Raw genomic sequence first — 15,758 nt, forward strand, 5'->3', positions numbered from 1 at the left:
ATCTAATTATGTAAATACTTGAGTGAATGATGAATGTGTGCATGTATTATTCAAGCATCTCATCTTGAAGAATAATAAGACCCCCAAAACAGAACTCAACAACAATCTCCTTAGCAATAGCAGATTGATTCCCCACAAAGCTCAAGGCATGTGTCTGTTTTGAGTTCAAAATGACATCAGCAGCCAAGACAAAAAAAACAAAAAACGAATTGCCTTAATAAATTAAGGCAAAAAATATTATTTGACAATATTTAGGCTTAGACTCAATGTGGATATATTGGCAGTCCTGTGGGCTAATCAAAAATGATATACAATTCCCTGATCAACTTAAACATGATCAGCTGATGAAGCACATTTCTGTACTTAGCTGCAGTTCGTATTCCTTTAAAATACTTTGGATGGTGTGTTCAATGAGCCAGTGAGAACTCTCTAGATGTCTCATAAACAATGGAGAAGTGTAATTAATACGCTTGTGTTTAATTGTTGACAGAGGAGTATATACAATAGCAACAATTTCTTCTTTCACAGATGGCTTCAGTTCTAATTGAGAGCTTGCTTATTTGTTTTGGGTTTTCTTCTCTTTAAAGTGATAAAGGGCACCTCACTAGCAGCAGACTTTGTTTGTAATGAACTCAGGCTGTGTTGCACAGAATGCCACTTGTCAAAACACGTTCTGTTGTCATTCAACTCTGCAATGTTTTCTTCCACCTTTGATTCCTGATATGCATGTTACAATCCAGCGTCCATGAGAAGAAGTAATTATAATTGATATTTTCATGGCTTAGGCAGTAATCCATTTAATAAGCATTTCAAAATGATCGACATTCTAAACAGAAACTGTTCAATCCCCACATCGAAGAACTTTAAGCACAATAATATAAAACCTCCGGAAGAAGAACTCAATATCTCATGTACCTCCTCTGACTTTTGATGTTGATCATGTATAAGCCTGAACTCTCGTCTGTAACCTTATCCCTGACCCCAACTTTAACTGTTATACATGCGATCGACATCAGAATTCAGGGGTAGTGCATGGGACATTGCGTCTTTGTCAAGGTACTCCAAGGCAGGAGTTTCTGTTTCTTTTGTGTGTCTGTGTTTGTGTGTGTGCACAAGTGTGTGTATGGCACGTGCATCAAGGTACATATTGCACCTAAAAAGTCTAAAAAGTTTTTTGATCCTTGTTAAAAAGTAACAACTTGCTGAGCAGCAGTTATTGGAGTATCAATTTAGATGAGGACATTTGCTTGGTTTGTAAAGTGGATTATTTTAGGAATGTTTTAGGTAAAAATAACACTGTTTTCTCAAAGAAATGACTGATTTAGGTCATTATTTTAAAGAATGTACTAAGCAAATTCAGTACTATTTCAAATATCTTTCCATCACATTACCATGGCTTTTTCCCCATGATTGACTGGCTTGGTTTGGCTAATTAAAACGTTATGTCAGAAATGGGATTAATGGAGAATATCAAGTCGCAAGCCGTCTCTGGAAGCAACTTGTCATTAAGCTAAAGGAGAAAAAATATGCAAAAGCTGGGCTGGAAAAAAATTATCATATTAAATTTCATGTCATGGGTATTGGGTTCTTGTACTAAGGCACATTATTCAGATTTATTTTATTTATTCGACTGCTTACATATTCAATTATTGGTAATGGTATCTCCATCAGTATTGAAGCATAGCATTTATTATGATTTAACACCCCAGGATTGCACCACCCAGGAGAGAATACTGACTAAACTGAGAATATTGCATTTTCATTTTATTCCATTGCATCAGAAATACACAGAAGGTTGCGTCTCGGAAGTTATCTCAGTTTTTTGTCCCAAGCTTCGTCTGGTTTGTAGGTAAAAGAGTTAAAGCATTGCTGTTGCTGAGGCCCATTCACGGCTAGTCTGCTATAATGCTAATTCTGACCTACCAAGGTTTATTCAGGTTACAACTCATATTTCTGATATGCTGTGGATGCTGAGTAAGTGCCCCTGCCCTTATGATGTTCTCTGCATGTTGCTGTTTAGAGGAGCATCCTCCATCCCAAGATCACATCTAAGATACAACACCTAACATACAACGGAGCAGACCCCAACAAATCAGCAGAGACCTGCAAAACAAAAAGATGATGTAGGTACCACAGGCATAAATTAGAGAGTTCCAAATGTATTTATTTTTTCTGTGTGTGTGTGGGGGGGGGGAACTGTGAAATCAGTAGAAAGTTAAACTTCCTTTCATTTGAATCTTTATCAGTTAGTAAGCCTCAGTGCATTTTGTCTTTTTAAAACTGTGCAATGCCTTATTGTAATCAGACTAATTTGATGATCAATTTGAGATTCTTATCATTGTAAGAAGGCACTATATTAAATTACAAATTAGTAATGTAGATAGCCAATGATCATTTTATTCCTTTTAGTATTGTAAATGGCACATACGTCCAGATTTTCAGTGACAATATTGTTTAAATCTACCAGCACTTAATTCCACGGAAAACACCTCTGCAGAGTCTTAAAGTAACATACACTCACCTAAAGGATTATTAGGAACACCTGTTCAATTTCTCATTAATGCAATTATCTAACCAACCAATCACATGGCAGTTGCTTCAATGCATTTAGGGGTGTGGTCCTGGTCAAGACAATCTCCTGAACTCCAAACTGAATGTCTGAATGGGAAAGAAAGGTGATTTAAGCAATTTTGAGCGTGGCATGGTTGTTGGTGCCAGACGGGCCGGTCTGAGTATTTCGCAATCTGCTCAGTTACTGGGATTTTCACGCACAACCATTTCTAGGGTTTACAAAGAATGGTGTGAAAAGGGAAAAACATCCAGTATGCGGCAGTCCTGTGGGCGAAAATGCCTTGTTGATGCTAGAGGTCAGAGGAGAATGGGCCGACTGATTCAAGCTGATAGAAGAGCAACTTTGACTGAAATAACCACTCGTTACAACCGAGGTATGCAGCAAAGCATTTGTGAAGCCACAACACGTACAACCTTGAGGTGGATGGGCTACAACAGCAGAAGACCCCACCGGGTACCACTCATCTCCACTACAAATAGGAAAAAGAGGCTACAATTTGCACAAGCTCACCAAAATTGGACAGTTGAAGACTGGAAAAATGTTGCCTGGTCTGATGAGTCTCGATTTCTATTGAGACATTCAGATGGTAGAGTCAGAATTTGGCGTAAACAGAATGAGAACATGGATCCATCATGCCTTGTTACCACTGTGCAGGCTGGTGGTGGTGGTGTAATGGTGTGGGGGATGTTTTCTTGGCACACTTTAGGCCCCTTAGTGCCAATTGGGCATCGTTTAAATGCCAAGGCCTACCTGAGCATTGTTTCTGACCATGTCCATCCCTTTATGACCACCATGTACCCATCCTCTGATGGCTACTTCCAGCAGGATAATGCACCATGTCACAAAGGTCGAATCATTTCAAATTGGTTTCTTGAACATGACAATGAGTTCACTGTACTAAACTGGTCCCCACAGTCACCAATCTCAACCCAATAGAGCATCTTTGGGATGTGGTGGAACGGGAGCTTCGTGCCCTGGATGTGCATCCCACAAATCTCCATCAACTGCAAGATGCTATCCTATCAATATGGGCCAACATTTCTAAAGAATGCTTTCAGCACCTTGTTGAATCAATGCCACGTAGAATTAAGGCAGTTCTGAAGGCGAAAGGGGGTCAAACACAGTATTAGTATGGTGTTCCTAATAATCCTTTAGATGAGTGTATATATCTTTCATGGTTTTGCAATGAGTCATAAAGCTTCCTGAGACTCTTGAAGCTTTTAAATTAATATGTTTCCACTAGCTTGAGATTGACAACATTGTGTGTTTTAAAAGAACTATACATTTTATGGGCTTGACTCCTCAGTGCCAGTTGTCTTGCTTGATTAGGCTTTTAGCTCCAGGGTCTGAAATGAACAAGAACTTTAGATAAGAACCCAAGGTCGCAAAATAAATATTAATATTAATACAAATAAAAACATTTTTCTTTAAGGCTATTAATAGGATATTGGAATATGTGCAGTGGCATTTTCTGACTTATTAAAAATGTTCCGTATGTCTTAATGGCTATCACTCACCATGAAACCGTCTGACAGCAGCAGCAGCATCGAGGTCCATTTTCTCAGGGAGATAAATTAAGTTCTTACAGGCCAATTAGTTCTACGGTAGGAGTATCTATATTTTAATTGCATTCATGAGCTTGCTTGAATGGCTCGTTTCGGCAAAAAATAAGGCATTCTGAGTCCTTTCTGAATAATTGTCTGCTTGAAGTCAAGATTAACTAAAAAAGTCTGTCAGTTCCTCAGCTGTGGATTGTTTGAAACTATGGGTAGTGGATCATTTTATAATAATTATGCTTTTTTGTTCCCTCTGTATTGATACTAATGAAAGGCCATTTTAAAACACACAAGGAAAAAGTCTCTGTTAAACAGAAATAAAGAGTTTCAGTATGCAAATGCCTGTCGATCTTTTTAATTATTTAATTTCCATTTACAACAAGCTGTTCAGTGCAAAGCAAGAGAATAGAACAATTTATCAATTCGAGAAATAAATGCAGCTCCAAGACTTCAACATTTGGATATGAGAAGCAACAAATAAGAAATGCCGTTGTCAAGAGGCCTTCTGAAAAATCCATTATTGTAATTATAAACATAGTCAAGCAGCAAAGCCACTGACTTGGGGAATATGTTAATTCTATAATATGCAATTCCATCTGAAGGTCCTTCGTTTGAATGGGAGATTTTAAATAAATGAACATCTATTTGTATCAGATAGCTTTAGTGTACGATAGTTGGGTTGTCAAGCCACTGTTCCAATCTGCTCCTTCAAAATGGCTTTATGAAAACTATACATTAGCATACCATAGTTCACTAGCTTGCTCATTTCAGGTTTTGGCAGCAGACAGAACTGATCCAAAAACTGTGATTATCTCAGGGACACATTTTACTGAGGTTATTTTTGAGTTACCTGTAGAATCCTTAAGCAGTACCACCTCAATAGAAATGGAAGTAGCTCTTTGTAGGGTCAGTCAATCCGGTAGAGAGAGGCACTATTATGTACATGGTGTTGTGTGCATTAACCCGAGGCATTGACCACTTGGTTCTATGCTTAACAAAGTGTCCTGCTATTTTCAAGACGCACAGTATGAAATAAACTTGAAAGCAAAACTCAAATTGATTGAATCTATTTCAGTCCCACGTTCACCTGCAGTTACTGCCTGTGGTTGCGATGCTGCAATCTTTGCTTTCACTGCAGGTTTCTTTGGATTCACCTTTTTTTTTTGGTTAATGAGTTTTGGCACTGTTTTGCTGTGAGGGTGGGGTTTAGAGGGAGGTGTAGATCATGGGTCTCCATTGGTCCACTACGGTGGGATGGTCTGCGTTGGATTTCTGTGTGAGATGGTAATCGATTGTCAAGGTTTAAAAAAAAAAAAAAAGTGAATCCAAAGAAACTGGCAGTGAAAGCAAAGATTGCAGTATCGCATTTGATATCATTATTTTTGTTCACAATTCTATACATTTTGCTTTCGATAGTTTTATTTTGGATCTCAACATCCATTTTTTCAACTTTATTTTTCTCATTTACAATATATTTAATTTTGAATTAGTTACTTATGGCGCTAATTTGAGCCCATACATAACTGCGTCTACATATAGTAGTTAAAATCTTGAACCATATTTGTACTCTACAAAATCTGTTTTTGGAATTTGTTTTGAAGTGTGAACATACATTAAAGATGTAATGTTATTTTATATTTGTAGAAACCTGAACACAAGTTTATTTGTATGGACAACAACTCAGGGTCTCACCAGTGTAAAAATGTTGTCTAGTCATTTTCTTAATACAAGATGTAATGTCATCTGAAATCTTTCTTCGATTCATTTTTACCGTTTGTTTTGCTTTCATGTTCCTTCCTTCAGAAATGGATTGAGGCCTGCTCAGAAGACTTTCAGTCACTTTCAAAATTCAGAATGCTGTTTTACACTGGAATATGGCAAATTCACCCCAGTCACTTAGAAGCTGACCGTTTCATACCTTTGTGGACACAATATCCTTGATATATGTCAAGACAAGCATAACACTTAATGAATCCAATATATTCTGCGGGAGATTCATGTGTTTGGCATTATGGGGTAAACATCTAGTGGAAGTGTATTTCATGCTGTTTGCTACCGGATGGGAGTTTCCTAGCTAGTCAAATATTCTGTTTATTATTTGCTCTACTGATCATTTTATTTCTGTGTGGATAAAACTTTATGTTAGCACAAAGTGTCTCTAGACATAGTGAATTTAGTTAAATGTGCAATGTTGTTTGTGGCTGCCAATACAATCAGGCTAAACTTAACATACAGCCAAGTCAACAGTGCTTTGATCAGACACCATTAAATAGGTATGAATGCTCATGTCCACCGTGGTTTACATGCCAACTGAAGCAGACAAGCAAAGATTTTTAAAGTTTGAGATCAATAAAAAAACTTTATTTTTCTGGGTTGACCAAAACAAAAACAGACAGATCAATACAGATGGGCTCATCTGTTTAGTATTTTCTTATATGTATGGCATACACAACAGTTTTTCTTTCCAGTGTGAGTTTCCACCACCAAGACAAGAAATAAATAAATCCTACATTACATATATATTTAACATTGTTTTAATCGAAACGTGGTTTTGATTAAATGGGTGTACATCAACACTGTACATCACGCTGTATTGAACACTGTCCACAAAGAAAAAAAAAACATTAATTTGTTAAAATAAAAATAATAACACATGACATATTTACACAGAAAGACTGATGGATATACAGACAGTTAACCAAATCCATCTGTTGTTGTTTTTCTGACATATATTTTGGGTCGGTCACACTTTGAGTGGGTCACACTTTACAATAAGGTACCATGGTTCATCATGAATTAATAGATGAATGCCACAGGATAAACACATGAATATGTCATGCACTTCATCGGATTTCTTATGTTAATCACATGGATAGCAGGGTTAGGGTTCATGTGCTCAAATCCTATGGTATTCATATATTATGAATTCATGAGGAATTACGGTACCTTATTGTAAAGTGTTACCATATTTTGATTCAGAGTGAAGTGTCAGTGCTTCCAAGTCAGTGCTTTTCAGTCTCTCAGTCTCTTTACTGACTCTCACTTTGCCTTCACTTGCTAAAGATAAATCTTAATGAATGTCTTCACTAACACATTCAATAACATCCGATTCTTTGGGATGAAATATATTCAAAATGTAGATATAACTGATGACAAAATAATCACAAATAATAAATCCGATGTTACGTGTATTTCTTTCTAAACATCATTAGCTGGTGGTCGTTTACACTGTTGGAAGTTCATCCCATAATGCACACAAAGCATCATGGTATGTAGGAAAATTGTGGATACCTCAGGCAGGAATTCACATATCATTGTTACAGTGTTGAATGGAATCAACTCTTATTATTAGGTTAGCACTTTTATCCAAAACAGTTTCAGATCACTAACAGAGCTGCATGTAAAAATGGACATGCAAAGTACATGTCTTAGTGTACAGAAGCAACTACAGCAAAATAAATGAAGGATAACAAAGTATCAGCTTGAGTAGTGAGCATGTAGTTGAAGAACACAAGCAGCCTGTGATTTGGTCTACTGCAAGTGACATTCCCCATTAAAGGTGACATATTTTATTAATTTTATTTGGTACTATATATGTTGGAATTCAGCAAGTCCAAGTGTTGAAGCCGGTATGGGTCTGTCTCCAATGAGACAATATTTGATGATGGGCATTACATCAGTGATGCTTGTACTCTAATAACATTAGCAGCTGACATTTCCAAAAATGTCAATTTTTCAGCTCAGAGGTAAGACACAGAGATTCCCTGCTGCTCATTTATCAATTAATTTGATACAGTTATCTACAATAACTACAATGGCCTATGATCCATGTATCTACCATCAAGGAAATTAAAAAAACACCATACCAGAAGAGGGAGTTTAAAAGAACGGCACAATGTGGCAAAGCAACTGGCTTGACATAAGATTTAGTATTATTATTTGCATTTCCAGTAGGTAACCCATGTGGAAAATAAAAATAAATTAACATTATGTCATAAAAATATTTCAGCACACAATGGCCAAGAAATATATTAAAAATATGTTTTAAAATATAAAGTAATAGAGAGAAAGTAATGTATATGAAAAAATATATTTCAGCTAACATTTATATTTTATGTAGAGAAGCACAGGTGAATCTGTGCATGAGATATATGAAAATATGCATCCATACATTTAAAAATCTCTTTATTTTCTAAATATGTGGGCTTTTTTGCATTTGCAATATAAAAGATTTGTTGACAATATATTGCAATTCTGTCACAATTCACTTTCAGAAAGTATTGCACAATCTATGTAATTTGACCAACATTATATCGCCACCTAATAAACCCCAATAAATAAATACAAAATAACCAAAAAGGAGTATCTTAACTTTCTCTCAAAGTACATAACTTTCAGGACAGAGCACTACTGATTCAGGCTATCATGGATGTCTTTAAATAAGGTGATGTCAATACAAAATATGTTTGGCCATAGCTCTGGGGATCAACTGTCAGACAGGGGTTTGACAAAACGAAAGTATTAAAAATACATAATAATAATAATAATAATAATAATAATAATAATAATAATAATAATAATAATAATAATAATAATAAACTGGAATCTCTCCAGTTAAACATAACTCTTTGTGCCTTATATTGAAGTATTACAGTTAAAGCAGGGTCAGTTACTGAAGTTTAATAAAGATCAATATCTCATAGAAAAGAAATGAAGTAAAAGCCACCTTATTGATCTAAAAAGTAAAAATAATTTGTCAAAATTAATTTCAAGTTTAACATTTGTTTTTCAACGTTCCACATGCAGAAATAATTTACTGTGCATCATAAAGTGAATTAGATCCCAGTGTAGTCTTGAAGAGGTTTTTAGTCTAATTTCCCCTGATATATTAAGGGCTTTTGACATTTAAAATATGGGCCATCTTTGCCTCATATCTCACCAACCCCTAGCGCAACGTGTATTTCATAGAACTCACATCTGCAGTGTTTTTCACTACTTATTTGACTTATTTTAAAATGTAAACATTTGTGAAAATTGAATTTAAAATTAAGAATATGATGAAGTATAAGATATCAGAAAGTGAGAACATTTTAAATGCAATATAAAATCTATACATATATATATATGACATATTAACAAAAATGTTTATCGCTACTCAGAGGTAGCAATATAACCTTTAGGAAGCAAAACATATTTAAAATGTGTCCTAGATCTCACTTCAATATATTTGTAATCTTCAAGGTCTAGGTCTTTAAATAACCTAAACAGGAACATATCAGTAATTCACCAATGCAATTAGGTATTGCCTAAATTCCATTGACACACCCATTAGAGCGAACAGACTCATAAATGCTATAAAGACTAACATACATACTCAGATTGAAAATGTTTCCCAGATTTCATTTAAAGATACTTGCAATCTTCACAACTCAATCTATCAAAATCATCTGTTATTTTCCATACAGTAAACATACAAAAATAAGTCAATAGGGGTACATGTACACCAGTAAATCACCAGGTCAATAAACCATTGACTGTGGAGACTTGGCCTAGCCATTAGAAAAATACACTTGTAAATACTACACAAACTCAACAAAATTTGAAAATGTTCCCCAGATTTAATTTAAAGATATATGTAATCTCTAAACCAAACTCATTTCTAATACACACATTAAACATGAAGATACTGGTATAGGTATATACAATGCATCAAAAACATATAAATGTAATAAGGCATTGATATATCCTAGAAAATGTTTTTTTGGTAAATGGTATATATAATATAAATAATGCACAAAGACTGGTTTATGTGTTTCTGTACATAGTTTTAAATAACATAAACTATTTAAAATATTTAGTCATTTAAATAAGGAACCTCAGGGTTCCCACTCTTATTAGGAAATCATTTTCCAGGACTTTTCAAGGACATTTTCCATGACTCGTGTTTGGATATACAGTGCTCACTCGCCCATCATTATAATGCCACCCTCATCTACCACCAGCATAGAAAAGTATTGTTTTTAGTAGTAGTAGTAGTAGTAGTAGTAGTACTGTAGTGCCACAGTAATAGACTATATACTGTAGATCCATAGTGAGTCGAGTAGTCGGTGAGGAAGGGACGGATTCGGCGTATGTTGCTCAGGAAGAATCTACAGGTCCGTGGTGATGTGCTGGGTGTAGGAGAGCGCAGGATTGAGGGTGACTCCGAGATTTTTTGCGGAAGAAGAAGGAGAGAGTGTGGTGGATTCCAAGGGGACTGAGATGGAGAGATAAGCAGAAGGTGAGGAAGAGTGGGGGAAGAGCAGGAGATCCGATTTGGAGAGGTTGAGCTTGAGGTGGTGCGAGTGCATCCAGGCGGAGATAGCAGACAAACAGGAAGAGATGCGAGAGGGGATGAGAGGGTCAGAAGAGGGAAAAGACAGGAAGACCTGGGCATCATCAGCATAGAAGTGGTAGGAGAAACCATGGGAAGCGATGAGGGGGCCCAGGGAGCAAGTGTAGAGAGAGAACAGGAGGGGGCCCAGGACGGAGCCTTGGGGTACGCCTGTGAGGAGAGGCTGGGGGGTGGATGGGGAACCTCGCCATGTCTCTTGATAGGTCCGGTCGCTGAGGTAGGAGGAGAACCAGGTGAGAGCAGTCCCAGAGATTCCAAGGTCAGCGAGGCAGGAGAGGAGGATGGAGTGATCAACGGTATCAAATGCTGCGGAGAGGTCAAGGAGGATGAGGACTGAGGAGAGGGAGGCCACCCGAGCACAGCTGAGGGAGTCAGTGACTGCCAGGAGAGCCGTCTCAGTGGAGTGAGCTGTGCGGAAGCCGGATTGCAGAGGATCAAGGAGTGAGTGTTGGGACAGTAGGTCAGAGAGCTGACGGTGGACCACCCGCTCGAGAGTCTTTGAGAGGAAGGGGAGTAGGGAGACAGGGCGGTAGTACTGAGGAGAGGTGGGGTCAAGAGTTGGTTTCTTGAGGAGTGGGATGACAGCAGCTTGTTTAAATGCAGAGGGGAAACAGCCAGAGAGGAGGGAGGAGTTAAGGAGGGAGGAGATGAAGGATCAGGAGCGATCGCTTGGAGGAGGCGAGAAGGGAGAGGGTCCAGGGCGCACGTTGTAGGTTTGTGACGTAGGAGGAGAGAGGAAACTTCAGAGTCCGAGAGGTGAGAATGAAGAAAAGGAAATTGAACATTGAACGTACCCCATAGTTGAAGGACTTTAATGTTGCCGTGTCTGTTGCTTTTCTATTTGCTTACATAGGAGATGAAAATAAACACCGGTTAACTATGTTTTTGTATCCTAACTTCACCATTTTCCATGACCTTTCAAATATTTCCAGGATATTCGACAGATTTTCACATTTTCCATGTGTTCTCCATGACTGTAAAACCAGTCAATGAATTTCAAGGTTTTCCAGGTTTTCCAGGACACATGGGAACCCTGAACCTCTTTAATAAGGAGATCAAACCCTTGAATGAGAACATTTCTCCTCTGAAACTCTTTACAAGCCATATAATTACGAATAATCTAAGGCTAAAATGCTAGAAACTAGATAGACAACCATGAAAAATTGCAACTCAATGAAAATATGTTATCCCAATCAGAAGTCTTATAGTGCAATGAACAGTGCAAACAGTATGCTAACCTTAATGCAAAATGGCCTTTGTACCAACATATAATATGCCATTAAAAAGGCTATTTAAATTGCATTAATTGATACGGGGAAATACCTCCTTCTCCTACCCCCTAAACACACATTTGAAAAAATATTTCAGTTTTCAATTTAGACAAATATTATCACTTCAATGAATGCATTTAGATTAGAAAAATAAATAGCCTTTTGAAATAATACAATTATTGCTTCTTCTGCATTCAAGACCCTGGTAAAAGATCCTTTAATTCAGTCACTTAAGTGTCCAGAAATGGCATATAAAGTAAATTGAATGTGACGGCTCATAAATTAAGCAATGAAGATTATTTTGCTTTGAAACTGATTGCATGTCTGCCATCACTCAATGGCTCTACTAAAGCAAATTTACCAGTATTTAATAGTATTTGTATTCATTAGTACTTCATGAAGCTTTACATGCAGCACATTCTTTTTACAAAGTTTGAATGGTACAATTTCAGTATACACAAGAAGAAGAAATCAATCAAGCTGTAGTTTCTGGATATTTTCCAGAAAGTTGTTTTCTCTCATTTGATTATTCGGCAATACATGATCATTGATCTGAAAAATGTGTGATTTTATTTTTATTATCTTACAAACTACAGAGCTGCATTTGTCACTATACTGTAGGTTCTTTCCTTCTTCTGAAAGTCATGCAAAATAATGTTCCAATGCATGTGATATTAAACAAATATTTTAAATATATTAGAAGTATCATCATATTGCAGAGCAACCAAGGCCATTTATAAATCTTTGATATGTTTGTCAGGGAGGCAGTGTAACTACAAAGCCGATGTGTGTTTGTGTGTGAGAGTTTCTGTGTTCAGTGGTTCCTTCCTGTAACTCACTGAAACAGCACTTACAGAGCGATAAGCTTAATGCTTAACTACTCCATGAGTTCCATGATTCATCCAAACACCTTGACAAAGAAAAGCAGCTACACAAATAGAGTGAAATGTACTTATATCACAGGCTACTTGCTTCACGCCCTCCTTGTGTCTGATATATGGTGAAGCCCTTCACTGCCTTGAATGATCCTCACTGCAAACACTCAATGAACCTCAGCCCAGTTCAGTATTGCTCACTTCAGTCTCTGTGGCCATTTAATCATCCCTGGAAATCTGTCAATTATGTGTGCATTCTTGCCAACTGTAGTGCCACAGTAATAGACTATATACTGTAGATCCATAGTGAAATCAATATGTAACGACTATATCTCTGCATTGCAGTAAACAATGATGGGAATGTCTGATTTCAAACCAAACCCTTTCAGCACTCATATCCTTTTTAGATGATCTAGTGCATACACCAGACTGCCTTACTATATAGGAATCTGAACTTGTATAATGACAGAAAAGGAGAGCAGACACTTGAATTTGGCATTTAATTCCAATTTCCAGGGAAATCAGTATTCATTAATCTGTTTTCACTGTTCTGTCAATTATTAATAATGTTGGGTTCAGCATATTTGATGAATGGCAACGTTTCCCTGCAAGTAACTCACATTTGTGATAAATAAAAAAGGTTTTATAAATGTGAAAAATAGTATGTGAAGCTTTGATGAAACCTGGTTCTCTGGTTTAATAGTTGCCATTTACACTCTTCTGTTTTGAACATTCACAAGGTTGCTTTTTGTAAAATGTGAGAAATATGCATCTATGAGTGCCAGGGGCATAGCATCATTGCTTTGAGTTCTCCATTAAATTGCTTTCAGCTTCTAGTTGGCACATTTCTGTTAAATATTAATACAAATCAGCTAGATGTTAGGACTCTTGGTACATGGATCCTTAATAATTTAGAAACCAAAGAATAAAACAGGCTGAGATCTGATTTTATTTGTACAAGAGAATAGCTGCAGAGTCCCAACTCCATTTGATTGGATGTATAGGAAGTCCGATTTTTCATTATTGTGCCGACCAAAAAACTATTTAAAAAAGTATAACTCTTAGAAGTGCATAAGTACATCTTATTTACCCCTTTTTTGTTTCTTGTTTATTGTTTGATCAAAGAAAAGCAGAAGCACCCCTTCTTCATCCTAACTGTCCCTTTAGACAATGAAATACATTTCATGGTTCAGTCTGATAAACACTGGTCATGATCAACTGTGCCAGTAAGCATCTTGAATAACATGTTCCTCTTTGGCTAAACTGTAATTCCCTATTTTAACTTTTCATTCTGCAAAACATCCCACAAGATGTTACAATTTGCCAGAGGTAATGGGTGTTACCTCATTTTGTTCCTCTTTGTGGTTTGCAAAATAGAGCTCTTAAGTCAGCACAAGCATCAATTAGCTTTTGTTATGGAAGATGCCACATTGTGTGTACTTCACAAAGGTACAATATTCCACTGACTCTTAATTGACATGATTAACCAGATGCATAATTTTTGTGCCCAACATGACGGGTCTTTCAGGCATTTTGCTCGAATGGGCATTAAAGCAGCAGAACACCACTGGAACTTATAACTAATGATTACTAATATGCAACATTAAAAAGGACTTTTGCTCTTCGGCAGGATGGAGGACAAAACGTTTTAAAGTCTAGTGTGCAGAATAGAAAGATAACTAATGTAGTACTTTAGACATAAAAAATGTGTAATGAAACTAACAACCTAACCACAGACATGAAATTGACCGAGGTCACTCGCTTGTAAAAAAATGTTCAGAACAAAGTATTTTATTTCTAAACAAGCTTTTTATGAAGTGGCTGAATGGATTAGTTAAATGTGAACCAAACAATAATCTTTCATTGGAGCATTATACACTCACCTAAAGGATTATTAGGAACACCTGTTCAATTTCTCATTAATGCAATTATCTAACCAACCAATCACATGGCAGTTGCTTCAATGCAATTAGGGGTGTGGTCCTGGTCAAGACAGTCTCCTGAACTCCAACCTGAATGTCTGAATGGGAAAGAAAGGTGATTTAAGCAATTTTGAGCGTGACATGGTTGTTGGTGCCAGACGGGCCGGTCTGAGTATTTCACAATCTGCTCAGTTACTGGGATTTTCACGCACAACCAGTTCTAGGGTTTACAAAGAATGGTGTGAAAAGGGAAAAACATCCAGTATGCGGCAGTCCTGTGGGCGGAAATGCCTTGTTGATGCTAGAGGTCAGAGGAGAATGGGCCGACTGATTCAAGCTGATAGAAGAGCAACTTTGACTGAAATAACCACTCGTTACAACCGAGGTAGGCAGCAAAGCATTTGTGAAGCCACAACACATACAACCTTGAGGCGGATGGGCTACAACAGCAGAAGACCCCACCGGGTACCACTCATCTCCACTACAAATAGGAAAAAGAGGCTACAATTTGCACAAGCTCACCAAAACTGGACAGTTGAAGACTGGAAAAATGTTGCCTGGTCTGATGAGTCTTGATTTCTGTTGAGACATTCAGATGGTAGTCAGAATTTGGCGTAAACAGAATGAGAACATGGATCTATCATGCCTTGTTACCACTGTGCAGGCTGGTGGTGGTGGTGTAATGGTGTTGGGGATGTTTTCTTGGCACACTTTAGGCCCCTTAGTGCCAATTGGGCATCGTTTAAATGCCACAGCCTACCTGAGCATTGTTTCTGACCATGTCCATCCCTTTATGACCACCATGTACCCATCCTCTGACGGCTACTTCCAGCAGGATAATGCACCATGTCACAAAGGTTGAATCATTTCAAATTGGTTTCTTGAACATGACAATGAGTTCACTGTACTAAACTGGCCCCCACAGTCACCAGATCTCAACCCAATAGAGCATCTTTGGGATGTGGTGGAACGGGAGCTTCGTGCCCTGGATGTGCATCCCACAAATCTCCATCAACTGCAACATGCTATCCTATCAATATGGGCCAACATTTCTAAAGAATGCTTTCAGCACCTTGTTGAATCAATGCCACGTAGAATTAAGGCAGTTCTGAAGGCGAAAGGGGGTCAAACACAGTATTAGTATGGTGTTCCTAATAATCCTTTAGGT

This window comes from Amia ocellicauda, chromosome 17 (genome assembly GCF_036373705.1).
Source record: "Amia ocellicauda isolate fAmiCal2 chromosome 17, fAmiCal2.hap1, whole genome shotgun sequence".
In the NCBI taxonomy this organism is placed as follows: domain Eukaryota; kingdom Metazoa; phylum Chordata; class Actinopteri; order Amiiformes; family Amiidae; genus Amia; species Amia ocellicauda.